The 15,164-nt window shown below is 44.2% G+C and overlaps 1 long non-coding RNA gene across 10 annotated transcripts in view; it reads left to right on the top strand.

Annotated features, from left to right (window-relative positions):
* LOC120370614 overlaps positions 1 to 15,164 on the top strand; it is a 174,201-nt gene that overhangs the window by 14,345 nt on the left and 144,692 nt on the right. For 8 of the 10 annotated variants that reach the window (XR_005583834.1, XR_005583836.1, XR_005583838.1 and 5 more), the window contains exon 3: positions 14,275 to 14,420. This is a non-coding gene — a long non-coding RNA (uncharacterized LOC120370614). Of the gene's footprint in view, positions 1 to 11,027; positions 11,164 to 14,274; positions 14,421 to 15,164 lie in introns of all 10 variants that reach the window. The other 2 variants (XR_005583837.1, XR_005583841.1) reach the window with 1 other exon arrangement.

The raw sequence follows: 15,164 nt of genomic DNA, 5'->3' as shown, positions 1-15,164 counted from the left end.
AGGGAGCTTTGGAGGAGGGGAGGCAGTGGGGAGGAGGGGGCTGGCACAACGGGGAGGGCTCTTTGGAGAGGAGTGACAGGGGCACAGGGGTCATTGGGAGTCTCTCGAGGGGGCAGAGGGTTGTGTGGGTCTCTGTGGGGCAGGGGGCTGTGATGGGCAGAGCCAGCTGCAACCTGGGTCTGCTCTGCGGGGGGTGTTGCTATAGTCCCCTCAGGAAGCCCCCCCCCATCCTGTGTATTTTATACCAGCCCCGGGGTGCCCATTGCTGCTCCTTTCCCCACCCACGACTCCATCTGTCTGTCCCCACATCTCCCCCGGCTGTGTCCGTCTGTCTGTCCCACAACCCCCTGGCTGTGTCCTTGTGTCGGTCTGTCCCACAACCCCCGGCTGTGTCTGTCTGTCTGTCTGCACCCCACTGTGTGTGTCTGTCCCCCAACCCCCTGGCTGTGTCTGTTTGTCCCCACCAACCACCCCCCCCGGCTGTGTGTGTGTGTCTGGCTGCCCCCACAGCTCACAGGCTGTGTCTGTCTGTCCCCCCTGTGTGTGTCTGTCCCACAACCCCCTGGCTGTGTGTGTTTGTCCCCACCAACCCCCCCTCCCCAGCTGTGTGTGTGTGTCTGGCTGCCCCCACAGCTCACAGGCTGTGTCTGTCTGTCTGTCCCCCAGTGTGTGTCTGTCCCACACCCCCCTGGCTGTGTGTGTTTGTCCCCACCAACCCCCCCTCCCCAGCTGTGTGTGTGTGTGTCTGGCTGCCCCCACAGCTCACAGGCTGTGTCTGTCTGTCTGTCCCACAACCCCCTGGCTGTGTGTGTTTGTCCCCTCCCGGCTGTGTGTGTGTGTCTGGCTGCCCACAGCTCACAGGCTGTGTCTGTCTGTCTGTCCCCCCGTGTGTGTCTGTCCCACAACCCCCTGGCTGTGTGTGTTTGTCCCCACCAACCCCCCCTCCCCGGCTGTGTGTGTCTGGCTGCCCCCACAGCTCACCATCTGTGTCTGGCTGCTGCTCACAATGGCTGCCCAGGGCTCAGCCCCTGCCTGTGGCTCGCTCCCCCTCCCTGCTGTGGAGGCGCGGCCAGGCAGCAGCTCCCATTGGCTGGGGTTCCCGGCCAATGGGCTGTGAGCCCAGTCGCTGCTGGAGCCTCTCCCGGGAGCTGCCGCTGCGGTGAGTGAGAGCGCCGGGTGTAGCAACGGGGGGACCCCCAGCACAGGGCCTGGGGCCCAAACATTGGTGGGGCTGAGCCCAGCTCCTGGATTATTGGTGGGGCCTGGGCCCCACGGGCCCATATAACTCGCCGCCCCTGCCTGTGGCTCTCATTGCCGCCTTTCGAACAGTGCTTGCCTATCTCTTAGGACCGACTGACCCATGTTCAACTGCTGTTCACATGGAACCCTTCTCCACTTCGGCCTTCAAAGTTCTCATTTGAATATTTGCTACTACCACCAAGATCTGACACAGGCTCTCTTTAGAGACCTGACATGACATTCTTTGGTGGACTAGTATGTAGACACCAGACCAAGGGGCTCCCATGTATCTTTGTGTCCTCTGCCAGTTGGCACAAAGAGGTCCCTGGGTCACACATTTTTATGTAAAAGGAGTCAGTAAAGTTTCGGGGGGATCCCAGAACCATCTTGCTAGTCCTCCTGCTAATTCCGAGGCCAGCTTGATGCACAGTGCTGTGGTAATGGCAGACAGGAGTGAGTGGTGGCAAAAACTCGTTTCCTAGGAATTCTAAGGCCAACCCTGCCGCTTAAAATTTTTAGCTCTTCCTGAGACTACCAAAGAGCCAGTTGCTAATCATTCAGGAAGCTACCACACCACAGGTTCACTGTTATGGCCTCGCTGCTTCTCCAAGAAGAATGCCCCTTCTGGAACCCCTACCAGTGCCGCTAAGAGCTCAAACTAGATGCACCAGGCAGTCACTCCTACATGCTTTCTGGCCACTCCAGCAGTGCATAAGTAGGAAAGGGACAGATGCTGGGGCCAAACTGCCTCAGCACTGCATGTGAGTCTGGCAGTCTTTCTCCCTCTTCTTGTTGGTGCCACTTGCAGCTTAAATTGTTGTTGATGGCAGACAACCTGGAAGAACCCTTTGCATTCCAACCCCCTATGACAATACAGGGGAAACCCATTCCTCCTTGCCCCCTCATCCTAGCCAGGGAGACCCATCCCCTGGGTCCCCCCCACCCCAAGCTAAGGGAGCTCATCAACATTCAGGGGAGAAATGTTCACCTCAAGAACCATATGGGATCTCAGTCCCCAAATGGCCAATCCACCCTCCATCAGAGGAGACCTGTTCACCAGCTGGCTGACCATCCCACAGCCAGAGGCCACTCTAAACTCTCATTAGCTGCTTAATTATGGGTGTAGATGCCTGTCTTTAGGCACCCAAGTCTCATAGTGTTGGCCTTAACCTCTGTCTGGCTCCTTTTCCCTGTACTATACCAATACTTACCTACCTGACAGGGGTATTATGAGTATCAATCATTTAATGTTTGGAGAGTACTTCGAAAATGCATAGACATTCTATGTATTATTATTTTCAAACATAGGAATCGTAACAGGACATCCATATCCCTGAGATTATAGAGCATCATTTATCATCTTTCACCTCTAAACCGTGCCCACTTCAGATGTAGCATGTTTCTGCTTCAATAAGCCTTTTAGAATTCTTTGTTCTACTAAGTGGAAATGTATGAAAAGCTGAAGCTTTTTTATATCCAAAAATGGAAACTTGTTGGAATTTGTTTAATCTACTCAATCCTAAGGGATTCTTCCGAGCAATGATGTTTGTTTAACTGAACACCTGTTGAACAAATAAAGAACATGTGATCCTATGCAAATGAATGTGTTTGGATAATAAGGGCCAGATTGTGGAGCCCTTAACTCATGTTTTTACATTTTATGTCTATGTATATTGTGTAGATAGTAGAGTTTTAATCATAAATTGTAAACCTAGGTCTTTTCATGTGTTTATGGTTGCTTTACATGATAATATTTCACCTGACCTGTTTATGTAACACTTTAAAAATCAGCAAAAGGGTTATATAACTAAAATTTATTATGAAACAAAAGGCAAAAAACTATTATGTACATAGTTTAGTCCTATTCAGTGTCTACTCGGCGCTTCTTGGCTTGTCTCTTGTATTCATTAAATGGAGCATCTCTTGTCACTGTCCAGCAATAGTCTGCAAGCATTGATGGGCTCCATTTGCCCTGATAGCGTTTCTCCATTGTTGCAATGTCCTGGTGAAATTGCTCGCCGTGCTCGTCGCTCACTGCTCCGCAGTTCGGTGGAAAAAAATCTAGATGAGAGTGCAAAAAATGTATCTTTAGTGACATGTTGCAACCAAGGCTTTTGTATGCCTTGAGGAGGTTTTCCACCAACAACCTGTAGTTGTCTGCCTTGTTGTTTCCGAGAAAATTTATTGCCACTAACTGGAAGGCTTTCCATGCCGTCTTTTCCTTGCCACGCAGTGCATGGTCAAATGCATCATCTCAAAGAAGTTCACGAATCTGAGGACCAACAAAGACACCTTCCTTTATCTTAGCTTCACTTAACCTTGGAAATTTTCCATGGAGGTTCTTGAAAGCTGCTTGTGTTTTGTCAATGGCCTCGACAAAGTTCTTCATCAGACCCAGCTTGATGTGTAAGGGTAGTAACAAAATCTTCCTTGATTCAACAAGTGGTGGATGCTGAACACTTTTCCTCCCAGGCTCCAATGACTGTTGGAGTGGCCAATCTTTCTTGATGTAGTGGGAATCTCTTGCACGACTATCCCATTCACAGAGAAAACAGCAGTACTTTGTGTATCCAGTCTGCAGACCAAGCAAGAGAGCAACAACCTTCAAATCGCCATAAAGCTGCCACTGATGTTGGTGATAGTTTATGCACCTCAAAAGTTGTTTCATGTTGTCATAGGTTTCCTTCATATGGACTGCATGACCAACTGGAATTGATGGCAAAACATTGCCATTATTCAGTAAAACAGCTTTAAGACTTGTCTTCGATGAATCAATGAACAGTCTCCACTCATCTGGATCGTGAACGATGTTGAGGGCTGCCATCACACCATCGATGTTGTTGCAGGCTACAAGATCACCTTCCATGAAGAAGAATGGGACAAGATCCTTTTGACGGTCATGGAATATGGAAACCCTAACATCACCTGCCAGGAGATTCCACTGCTGTAGTCTGGAGCCCAACAGCTCTGCCTTACTCTTGAATAGTTCCAAAATCCTGACAAGGTCATTCAGTTCACCTTGTGTTATGAGGTGTGGTTCAGAGGAGGAGGATGGGAGAAAATATGGGTCCTGTGACATTGATGGTTCAGGACCAGAAGTTTCATCCTCTTCCTCTTCCTCGTCTGACTCAAGTGAGAATGATTCTGGTGCATCAGGAACCGGCAGTCCTTCTCCGTGGGGTACTGGGCGTATAGCTGATGGAATATTTGGATAGTGCACAGTCCACTTTTTCTTCTTTGACACACCTTTCCCAACTGGAGGCACCATGCAGAAGTAACAATTGCTGGTATTATCTGTTGGCTCTCTCCAAATCATTAGCACTGCAAAAGGCATAGATTTCCTTTTTCTGTTCAACTACTGGCGAAGATTTGTTGCACAAGTGTTGCAGCATATGTGTGGGGCCCATCGCTTGTCCTGATCTCCAATTTTGCAGCCAAAATAAAGGTGATAGGCTTTCTTAACCATAGTGGTTATACTGTGCTTTTGTGATGCAAAAGTCACTTCACCACAAACATAGCAGAAGTTATCTGCACTGTTCACACAAGTACGAGGCATCTCTGCTCACTTTGGCTAAACAGAAATGTGTCCCTTTGCAAAATCAAACACTGACAAATAAGAGAGCACGACACTGTATGATTTCTAGAGCTGATATAGGACAATTTGTTCAGCAGAGTGATGTAAGCTTCATTATGATTGCATCATCCATGACTTCTAGGAATAACATGATGCAATTCATATCATGTATGACACAATACCAGCTTCAGATTGCATCATTCATTGTTTTGCCTAAAAAGCAAGTACTGTCCAAACCCAGTCATAGATTTATTCATAGATCCAGTCAAAGATGTATTTTAGTCATTTCTGGTTTAAATTGAGATCCCTTCCCTTTATAACTCACTTATCCTCCACTATTCCCAAGTCAAGGGTCGTATATACTGACCCAATAGCATAACTTGAAAACTAGAGCCAATCAACAATTTTAAGCATCATTTTCGTTCTCAGTGACCCAGAATTAGTAAAGTTTGACTACATTTATTTCAGAAGCATTTTGGCTGTAGAGCAGTGTTATTAATCTCCGAGACCTCTAAGAAGTTCTCCAGCAACACCAGAGATCATCAGAGTTAACACTCCTGATGTTCCAAGATAAAAAATCATAAACAAAAAAAGCATCAAATAATTTAAAAAATTCTTTAAAGACCACATAGTTTGAAAATCTCATTCTGACTGTCTAATATAGAATGAGTACAGAGGCTCAAACTATGATGAGTGAAATCCCCCAAACTCAGCAGAATTAAAATATTTTTTGTGCTATTATTTAAAGTACGGGTGAAATGTGGGCCCAGTAGGTGGCACCATTGCATCTTAAATACCAGCAGCTGCAATCACCTCATATAGATCCTAATATACTCCCATTAGAGTCGATGACAAAACTCCCACTGATTTCAGTAGTGCAGGATCAGGCAAACTAGCGCAAAGAAAAGGACCAAACTATAGCATGACCACCCATGCCCACGAGGTTTTCTGCTAAACTTAGCACTGTGATTTCCCCCCTTATTTGATCCTCAAAGCATGGAAATCAAAGTTTCAACGCATCAAGCAAAGAACAAAGAAATAATTACTATTTTCAAGAGGTCACATAAAGTTCAGATTCTTTGCTAGAATAAAACATTTGCACACTTGTCTCAGTGGAATCACATTATTGGGTTTCCCAATGAATGTTTGAAAGGAAATAATGAAAGAGCGAATTAAAGCCTTTTAAATCTATATAATAACAATTTTACTATATCCACTTTCCAATTTTCACTGAATAAAGGAATGAGGTTTTTTTACCTTATTTATTTCTAACATTAACTTCTTTTGTTTCTTCATAACTTTTTATTGGGATTTTAGAGGACGAGCCTGGAAATGAACAGGCTGAAGACATGTTCTGTTTTGTCTAAACTGACATATTTTGACACAAGAATTTTCATGAAAGGCACCAAACTTCCTCCATGCCACTTTGCTGCTCTTAGAAAACGCCTGATCCAATACCCATTGAAGTCAAGAGAAAGCCTCCCATTGTCTTCCCCGGACTTTGGGTCAGGTTGAGAGGATGTAAACATGAAGGCTCTGAGCTATGTCGAGTCATGGTTTTCTTTGCCTTCATTGTGTTTCTTACACACAATTGGTCATAAATATGGGATCAGCTCCTTAGGTGGTGTAAATCAGCTTAACTCCATTGAATTCAATAGAGCTACGCCAATTTACACAAGAGCAGTATCTGGACCACAGTGTGTGGGTCACTTAGGATTTGCCATGAATCAAACCACTTTCTAGAGAAATAGCTTGCCCCAGCTGTGGGCAATACTTGCTACTTCAGAAGATACTAATCTGCCCTCCCCCAAACAAACCAGCCAACCTAAAACCCTAATTCAATTAGCCTAGCAGTTCCCAAGTTCTGGTCTGTGGACCACCTCCAGGTGGCCTGCAGAGAGCTGGCTGGTCACATGGTGCTACTGCTGGAAGAAATGAAACAGATGGGAGGGGGAGCAAAAGTACAGAATGTGCTTGACGATCTTCTAAAAGGAAAACACACTTATTGGATTAAAGGCAGCTAAAATACACTGGTTATTTATGGTGATTCCATGCAATCAGTTTCTGCACAGATGTTATGCCATCATGCAGGGGAGGAAAGGCAGCATGTACAACAAGGAATGGGAAGGGAGGCAACCATCAGAAAAATCTCTCTATTCAGATGTATCCCATGCTATGAAAATATTTGAACACCCTGAATCTAGGCATTTGTGCAGTGTTGTATGAAGTGGAGTGAAAGCTCAAAGGCAGAGCAAACACACTTAAAATTCCAGCAGCAACAACCTTAAAGTCTGGCAGCCAATTCACAAGGAGAGAAGCCCCCTGTCCAAACCCCTCCAGAGCCTGCCAACTCCTGTCAATGTTCTCTCCATTCTGTTTGTCTCATAACCTTCCCTTTGAGTTCTCAGTACATGCAAAAAAATACTGAGAACCTTCATAAAAGGGGTGTTTGTGTGTGTTTGTGTGTGTGTGGGTTGTCATGTGAAATACATCTTGGGGGTGAGCCTTCCATGAAGAGGACCCCAATGCCCTGCCATTCCTTGCTCCAGTGGTGTCCCTGGCAGGAAGCCTTGCTGAGTTACATAGAGGTTAATCCCCAGTTGTTGTTCAGAGGCTGTTCAGGGAAGCCCTCCTAGCCAGAAGCTAATTAGATGCAGTTGCACCTATTGAGGCTCACCGGCTTCAAAGAAGGATGTGTTCCTCTCAGAGGCTAAACTCACACCTATCCCTTACTCCTGCTTAGAAATCAGGGCAGCCAGCTGTGGTAAAAACAAATACAGGAAATACTCTTTATCACTTGTACTGGGGCTGGGCTGGGATGAGTTTACGGCTTTTAAAATTACATGAATGGAATATGCAGCTAGAGGCTTTTGCCAAATTAGATTAACCATGAGATTTGACTACTAATATTATTTGAGTTTACATGTAACAATGATTGTTAGTGATCATAAAATTATCTTTCCCATTTAAAAAAAAAACAGACACATTTTTTGCCTCAGTTCAGTTCTGCAGCTGTAAATCCCACGGCCTGTTATAAATTCCATTTCTGTACACCCAAAAGCATTTTCGATTTGCAGAGATAGATTGTCATCCTAGTCGTGATAGAGATCATGTTTCTCTTTTGTGTGGATTTTAGACCTGCACACTGGTACTGGCCTTGAAAGCTAAGTAGCTCAGCTGTGCAAATGATTGTTCTGGAATTCCCCAGGTCCAGGAATAAACTACCAAAGTAAAATTAACATGAGGCTGCTATTTTATTATGGTCAAAAGAAAACATTCATTAATGGATGAGTGGCAAAAATTAAAACTTCAATCACATTTTCTTTCAGTTCAAAGTTTTAATCAAACGGCACACCCAAGTGGAATGGACAGTTCCTGAGACTGGGAGCTTTTCAAGCAAAAGTCAATAAATTACAAGTGAATGTAAATAAAATCTAGCTGTACTCCCCTACAACAAAGGAGAACATAAAAAATGCAGGCACGTCTGCAAACACCACAGCAGCACAAGTTGACATAATGTCCTTGCTTTAGGCTACCAAGAGATCCTATGGTTATTACTAACCTCAGCATTGCAGGTAAACAATGTCTAAAAATACACCCAATCTAATGAATGATACATTTTTTCACAAGCACATTCATCAAAGTATCTGGCCAGGGTAATAGAAAACTTGATTCATACAAATAAAAGTTTGAGGCAATTAATATCATACTGTTGTCACAAGGGTGAATGGAATAGACAGGAAAATGAGGAGGTTAACCTCATCTATATAATTTATACTCAGTCTTTATAGTCATGAATTCTGCAAACACATGCTTAATTTTATGCACTTGAGTAGTGTTTAAAATTAAACACGGTGTAAATGTTTGCAGGATCAGTACCTGAATCTTCAAAGCACGCCGCAAACATTAACTCATCATTCCTCACACCAGCTTTGGGAGATAAACATTCTTGTCTCCATTTTTCAGATGAGGCGCTGAGGCAAAGGTCAGAGCCAGGATTAGAACTCAGTAAATTCCTGATGCCAAGACCATGCTTGGCCTAGCTAGACTATGCCTCTTTCTTGTGCAGAATGCTTTCTCTTGTTCTCATAAAATATTACAATTACATATCTGCCCACAGATATCAAGATGATGGGTGCCTTTCGAAGGCCATACATGTCGCCAACTGGTTGATGCAAGAGTCTCTATAGAGGCCAAAGGAGAAGAAAAGGCCATAGATTTCCATCCTTATTGACAACAAAAGTCATTATTATTATTTTTTCCTGATTGCTGCACTTACACAGGGAAATTATTTCCCTGTTTCAGAGATAGGGTCAGAAATGGCAGATCCCTAGAAACTCCTGGGTATTTTTAGATTTGTATGTATATGGAAACTTAAGCAAGTAAATAATAGCTAGAGAAAAAACTTCAGTGATTCAGAAAATATGTGCATAGCAGCAAATACATCCCCTTCTTACATATTTATGGCATGCTGGCTGAGAAGTTGGCTGCAGTGAGCTAAAGTCTAGGTTCAAAACCAGCTGTGTGGTTTTGCTTTCTTATGTGAGTCTTTGGAAGTTTTCTCCCTTTCTTGACATACTTGCTGAGGTCTCGAACAATATATTCAACTGTTGTGAGGAAAGCATAAGATAAATTAATCGACAAAGGAAAAAAATATGTGTGGATAACTAAAGAAGCTTGTAGAGTACTGGTCTTAAGCCACCCTACCAAACAGGAGGAAATGTGAGTTTCAGGGTTAATAAATCTATGAACCTCGGCTGCATGTATGGAAAAGAGACCCAAGACATGTGCTAACATCCACATATTCCACTGCAGAGTGGTGTCAGTAAGATTCCCAGGAAGCTTGGCTCCTTTGAGAATTGCCTACAGGTGGCATTTGTGAGCAGACATTGTGGGGTTTATTCTGTTGATGAACTCACATAAATCTCTGGCTATGTCTACACTGGCAATTGAACGACAAAACTTTTTTTCCTTAGCTATCCCACCCCTGAAAGAAAAATGTTTTGCCACTACAAGTGCCAGTGTAAACAGTGCTTTAGCAGGAGCGCTCTCCTGCCGACAATGCAAACACTGCCCGTTGGGGGTGGAAGATTTTTGTTGTCAGGAGAGCCGACAAACAACGCCTACACTGCACAACTTTTGGCAGTACGGCTGTAGCGACACAAAAGCTGTGTAGTGTAGACATAGCCTTAGTAATCTGCATGGACTTCAGAGGCAGAATACATACTGGAAATGTCCCATATATTCCATTACCTCAACTGCAGAAACACTTACTTTCAGTAGCATAGACCTAGATCCTCAAACTTATGTAGGTACTAACTCCCAATGATTTCAGTGGGAGTTAGATGCCTAAATGCCTTTGAGGATCTGGGCCTTTTTCCTCCTGACTCAGGGCCATTCTCATCCCACTTACACTGGTGTAAATCAGCAGTAAATCCACTGAATGGCAAGATGTTGCCTTGTTTGGTACTCACTGCTGCACCTCCATATATTTTAACTCTGGACTGAAATCTTGACCAACAGTGATTCCTCCTCTGAACAAGCTTAACCTGGGTTGCCTTCATTTAGTCACACATACGTCACCATGGCTTTCCTTTTCCAAAACTGGAACTGGACACCTTCATTGTAGACACAGCTCCTCCTGGCAAAAAATCCCCTTTGATTGCAAACCATCCACCATGTTAACTAAAGTACAAATTGTACCATAAAAGAGAATCAAAGGACTAAATTTTGCCCTCATTTTATGCCTGTGCAACCCCACTGACGTCAATGAGAACTGTAAATGCATATCTGAGGGCAGAATTAGGCTCAAAGTCTTCCTGCTATGGGTCTTGGGGAAAGGAAGGGATAGCTAGAGAGGAGGAGAGCAGGGAAAGAAAGGAAGGAATAGGTGCAGGAGATTTAATCTCTTTGTTCACAGGAGGTCAGAGACAGAGCCAACACACTTAAAATTCCAGCAGCAACAACCTTAAGGTCTGGCAGCCAATTTACAAGGAGTGGAGCCCCCTGTCCAAACCCTTCCAGAGGTTAAAGGTTCCAGGGAACATTTTTTCTTGTTGCTCCACCCCTCCGCCTTCTGCAAACATTTTTTTCTCTGCATTGGAGTGATTCTAAAAATAATGGGATGGGCCTTCAGGGTAGTTGAGGCATAATTACAGTCTCATCAAATCTGCTTCATTCAAAGGCTAAAACGACCTTTCTTCCTAACTGCCAGCCCTGCAAATTCAGCCTGGATTTGAAAGTCGAGTTGGATTCTCTCCATCGTGTGTGTTGTCACCACCAGGCCATCTCTGCCTCATTCCATCTACCCAGCCGCCAGCCCCATCATCTCCTGAGCAGTTTGGAACTAAGTGAGCAATTCCGTTGATGCACAAGCCAGCACAGAAGCCAGCTCTCTCTCTCTCAGAACTAGTTGGTTCTGAGCTACAGGAGCCACTACCTCAGAACATTCATTAGTATGCAGTGTAATCTGATGCTTATTTACTCCAGATAAAGATCTACTCCAATTACTCTGAATGCACCCAGAGAGCATTGCTGTAGCATAAGGAAGTGCTAGTTTCACATGTCACTTTTCAGACTAGAACTTCAGTTTTACAGTATTAATGTGCACTCCCTGCTTTCTCCCTCTCCCACCCCATTTGGAAAGATAACCGACAATTTAATTTCCCAAGAGTAAACAATGCACTATGACCCAGAGTTCCAATGGCATAATCTCATTCACTTGGATTGATTTTACCATCACCTCTTGCCGAAATGAAGCACTCTCGTGATGGATGAAAATGTTGACACCTAATGAGTTTAATGTAGGTGCAGCTGAGCTGTAACAATATAGTACAAGCCATTACAGCTGTGCTCTTGACTGAATGGGTTTCTGCAGGCTTCTAGTTAGCAATTAGGCTCCATGTAGTAGCTTAACTTGGAGAAACACAGTGGTTTACAAGTGTCTTCTGTGCTAAGTGGCAAAACCACTGAAATGTAAGCAAACCCATTTGGACACAGGGCATGCCTACACTGCAATTAAAAATCCACAGCTGGTCCATGCCTGCTGACTAGAGCTCAGGCTAAGGGGTTGTTTAATTGTGGTGTGGACATTCAGGACCCTGCAAGGGAGAAAGTAAATAAGTAAGTGTTATTTACTCCTTCTCATAACACAAGAACTAGGGGTCACTAAATAAAAATAATAGGCAGCAGGTTTAAAACAAGCCAAAGGAAGTATTTCTTCACACAACACACAGTCAACCTGTGGAATTCTTTGCTAGAGGATGTTGTGAAGGCCAAGACTATAACAGGGTTCAAAAAAGAGCTAGATAAATTCATGGGGGATAGGTCCGTCAATGGCTATTAGCCAGGATGGGCACGGATGGTGTTCCTAGCTTCTGTTTGCCAGAAGCTGGGAATGGGTGGCAGGAGATGGATCACTTGATTACCTCTTCTGTTCATTCCCTCTGGGGCACTTGGCATTGGCCACCGTCGGAAGACAGGATACTGGGGTAGATGGACCTTTTGTTTGACCCAGTATGGCCGTTCTTATGTCCAGAGCCTGGGCTTAAGCCCAAATCCAAATGCCTACACCACAATTAAACATCCCCATAGCACAACCCCATGAGCCCAAGTTGGCTGGCATGGGCCAGCTGCCGGTGTCTAACTGTAGTGTAGACATACCCCTAGTTAGTTTATCAGAGAGGTTATCGGTGCTACAGGCAGAACTACGTGATGGAATATAATTGCATCCTCCAGGCCACCAGAACATGCCAATTGCTATTTCCCCATAGGCTGCAGATATTCTCTATGTAATCTATATTATTTCCTTAACAAAGGGGGACTGGTCCCACAAGACTTGGTGATGATGCTCTACCTTGACTAATTTTTCACCAAAAGAAAGAAACAGCAATGGAGGGAGGACTTATGGAGGGAACATAGAGAGATGTGCAGGACCTCATTTGGGCAGGACTTGATTGGATGCAGATCTGGAAAGATTCTACTGGTACAATAAAGAGATTAGAGTAGATTTCCTCTGAGAAAGGATATGGACCTTCTGGCCACTTGTTCAAACCCAACCCAGGGCAACAATGACTGGAATGTAATCATGATCGATATTCCTCCTGCAGGTCTCCCTACTTTCCTTCATAGGTGGCATGAATGGATTCTCTCAAGTCCATTTTACAGTCTGAGTCCTTCACACTGGTCTTTACATTGTGTTTGGTAATGGGGTCTCAGATATGTGTTGATGCTATGATTAGAGGTGGGGTGCTTCTCCTGGCAGTTTTTCTGCAGGTTCGAACTGTGGCTTGGCACCACTTTACGGAAACCTTACATGTATATGAAGGTTGCTTCCCAAAGGTGCCAGAGTGTCACCAGAGCTCCATGCAGAACCAAACCATGTGGCCCAAAATGAGACCCTCCAAAATGCTGGACTTGGGGTTCTCATGAGATGAAAGGCAGGGAGCCTACAAGTGGGAAGCAGGAAGCTAGGAAGAGGAGGATCATGAAATATCTAAAGGAAGGTCATGGGGAATCCAGAATGGCAGTGTGGCTGTAAAAAAAGAATGAGATATGAATTGCAAAGAGATGTGAGGAATCCCCACATTTTGTAGAGGAACAGGGTGCCAAATATAGGAATTATAGGATAACAAATATGAATCAAGCTAATGAGACATCACAATTTGTTGAAATGATGTCTTATTTACATGTCAAGTGTCACCTCACCTCATTGCTTCCTTGGAATTGTTTGCTTTCACACAGCTCCACTAAAGCTGTGGGATCAATCACTCTGTAATGCATCCGATGTCATGGCAATAAGAGGTGAAGCTTTTGAACCACTTCTGAGTGAGATACTCCAGGCAAGGCTTGCTGAATGCCTACTGTAGAGGAAATGTTTTACTTCGGGCATGTCTACATACACAGTGCTGCAGCGGCACAGCTGTACTGATGCAGCTGCACTGCTGCAGCGTGTCTGGTGAAGAGGTTAATAAAACCACCTCTTTGAATAGCAGAAACTATGTCAGCAGGAGAAGCTCTGCTGCGCACACGAGCGCGTATGTCAATGTAACTTATGTCGCTCATGGGGGTGATTTATTCACATCCCTGAGCGGCATGAGTTATTCCAGGGGTTCTCAAACAGGGGGGTGGGACCCCTCAGGGGGTCACAAGGTTATTACATGGGGGGGGTCACGAGCTGTCAGCCTCCACCACAAACCCCACTTTGCCTCCAGCATTTTTAATGGTTTTAAATATGTAAAAAAGTGTTTTTTATTTATAAGGGGGGTCACACTCAGAGGCTAGCTGTGTGAGAGGGGTCACCAGTACAAAAGTTTGAGACCCACTGAGTTATACTGACATAAACTGTGATGTAGACATAGCCTTAGAAAGTACAGCATACATTTACTTTTGGCTGGCTGTAACTGTTTGACATTTTTATTACCATGCTGGGTAAGTTAACTTTTCTCTTGTTATCTTCCTAGGTGGCAGGGATCCTAAAACAGAACATCTCCTGGATTTCTGTTCCTCTTGGAAGGTGGTATCCCCCAACTATCTCACCTGGCAAGCTGCCTCTGATGTGTTGGCTGTGATTATGAAATGGAGGATTTGGGGAGGTACTGTACAAAAGGTATGGACTAATGTGAAGCTTAGTTAAGGTTTCTTTGATCGATCTGGGTTTCCTTCTCTATTACTTGGAGAGAGATGGTTTTTCTGCACTAAAATGACCAAGATTCCCTTTTGTAAATTTGAAAAGCTAAATTGGCAGTGAGGAATCTTTTCTTTGGAAAGTTGTAAGGAGTATCCAATGTATAAAAATGACAAGTGCTTAAAGGTCAGTCCAGCAAGGAGTGGCACAATATCAAATTTCAAGGCTTGCCACGGGTGACTACAGAAATCTCATTACAATGAAATACAATTATTTAAGGAGCTTGAATGATTATCAGGGATCAGACAGCTTTTGTTAAGAACCAAAAGTAATAAAAAGAAATGTCAGTCTTTTAAAGCTGTTTTGTTAAAGATTTTAGAGGAGTGAAATGCTGGCTGTGCTGCACCTTCTACCATCAGCTCTGAAAAGTTCTCCAAAGTTGATAGATGTTATTTTGGTTTGGGTTTACACTGCATGGCTCACCTGTTAAGCTAAACGTAGAAGGACACTATCAAACAGGCCCAAAATTATGATCTGTAATCAACAATAGTGTATAAAACCTAATGCGACTAGACATGGTTTTAGAACATTTTCCCCCTGTAGGTCCCCATCCAAAAATTTAAATGAAAACTTACACAAAAGAACCCCACACAGTCATCTGCACTGTGGGAAACTCAGAGAACAGGAATATTCTAGTGCAGCACAAGCGGAAAGCAAAATCGTCCA

Source organism: Mauremys reevesii, linkage group 8 (assembly GCF_016161935.1).
Source record: "Mauremys reevesii isolate NIE-2019 linkage group 8, ASM1616193v1, whole genome shotgun sequence".
In the NCBI taxonomy this organism is placed as follows: domain Eukaryota; kingdom Metazoa; phylum Chordata; order Testudines; family Geoemydidae; genus Mauremys; species Mauremys reevesii.
Note: the sequence above shows the minus strand (reverse complement) of the source record. Positions and strands in the feature narration are given on the sequence as shown.